Source organism: Octodon degus, unplaced genomic scaffold (genome assembly GCF_000260255.1).
Source record: "Octodon degus isolate 3935 unplaced genomic scaffold, OctDeg1.0 scaffold00216, whole genome shotgun sequence".
NCBI classification, from domain to species: Eukaryota; Metazoa; Chordata; class Mammalia; order Rodentia; family Octodontidae; genus Octodon; species Octodon degus.
The window spans coordinates 3,456,380-3,457,824 of record NW_004524792.1 but is presented as its reverse complement, the minus strand read 5'-3'; the positions used below and the strand labels follow the sequence as shown (position 1 = coordinate 3,457,824).

Here is a 1,445-nt window from a genome sequence, read left to right as displayed (position 1 = left end):
AAAAAAAAAAAAAAGAGAAGAGAGCTCGAGGCTAGCCTGTGCACCTGAGTGAAACTCTGTCCTACAAACAAGTGACCCACCACCACACACATGCTTATATATTTTTGGATAAATACTTGTTCTCTTCTTGTACATTTTTAACTTATTTTTGGATAAATGTTCTCTTCTTGTACACTTTTAACTTCAGCTTTAGCAGAACAGTAATTTCTGTTTTCACAGACTAAGCCTACTTCTCTTTTCTAGCACCACACAGGTAGCTTACAATGCTCTGTCATTTCATACACAGACAGCAGTGCACTGTGACACACACAGCCCAACTCCTCACAAGGGAAGTAATCATTATGTACCCTGAGCATATACTAATTAAAATTAAATTATAAACCACCACACATACACAGGGTTTTGGAAAACATGAAAGACAAAAGTAGCCTCAGTGACTTCTGCTTTTGTGTAACATCACTAGCTGCTGGCAGAAATCATTAACATTGCCTTTGGAACTGAGCAGCTACTTTAAGTGCTTTCCCCACCACTGTGTCATAAGGCCATGGCTGTCCTTGAAGTGATCTACTCTGACTTTACTGAAATCACCCTTATTTGAATGATCTTTCTTTTCTGGTGAGGCTCAACAATTGAGACCAAGTTGAATAGATGAAGAAATGAAAAGGAGCAATCATAAAACCTGTGTCTCTCAGAAAACACAGTGGAGTCGTGCCTCAGTAGTATCACTAGGCCACATGATCCCACAGGACCACCATGCGGCATGTGGCCCATCACTGAAATATGCATCATAATGCAGGGCCAGGCTAGACAACTCATTCCTTACGGATCCTAACTCTGTAAAAAGCATGTGCTAAAAAAAAAAAAAAAAAAAAAAAAAAAAAAAAGACAAGAAAGGGGCTTGGGGATTTGGTAGGCCACTGTAATCAAGCAACTTTATGACCAGCACATGAACCTGCTGGACCACACAGCTTGGGCCCTGAGGAGTCTGGAAGTTGCCACAGTGCTGAGCATGGAGCAGAAGGAAAACAACAAAGAAAGGCTGCAGGGCTGGTGAGATGGCTCAGTGGTCTAAAGCACCTACTTAGAACAAGCTTAGCAAAGCACAGGGACTGCGGTTCGATCCCCCAGCACCTCATGCCAGCCAGCCCCGCCCCCTGGTGGGCTGAGCTGGCCACACACACACACACACATTTTTTTTTATTAGAATTTTTTATTTCATGTATTTAGTACAGGGTCTACAGGGTGTCACTATGTAGATCTAACTCGTAGTGATTCTCCTGTCTTCAGCCTCTCAAGCACTGCAATTACAGGTGTGCATCACAATGCTCAGTCTCTTAATATTAGAATTTTTATTGGACTCAAATGAAGCCAAATTCTGGGCACACACTATGTACTCTCTTGGTAGTTGTGAGATCCTGTCTACTCGTGCCCTTCCCAAGCCCCTT

General features: G+C 42.6%; 1 protein-coding gene across 5 annotated transcripts in view; it reads right to left on the bottom strand.

The window, feature by feature from the left end:
- Slc25a15 (solute carrier family 25 member 15) overlaps positions 1 to 1,445 on the bottom strand; it is a 44,353-nt gene that overhangs the window by 8,386 nt on the left and 34,522 nt on the right. The gene's annotated exons all lie outside the window — the stretch shown is intronic.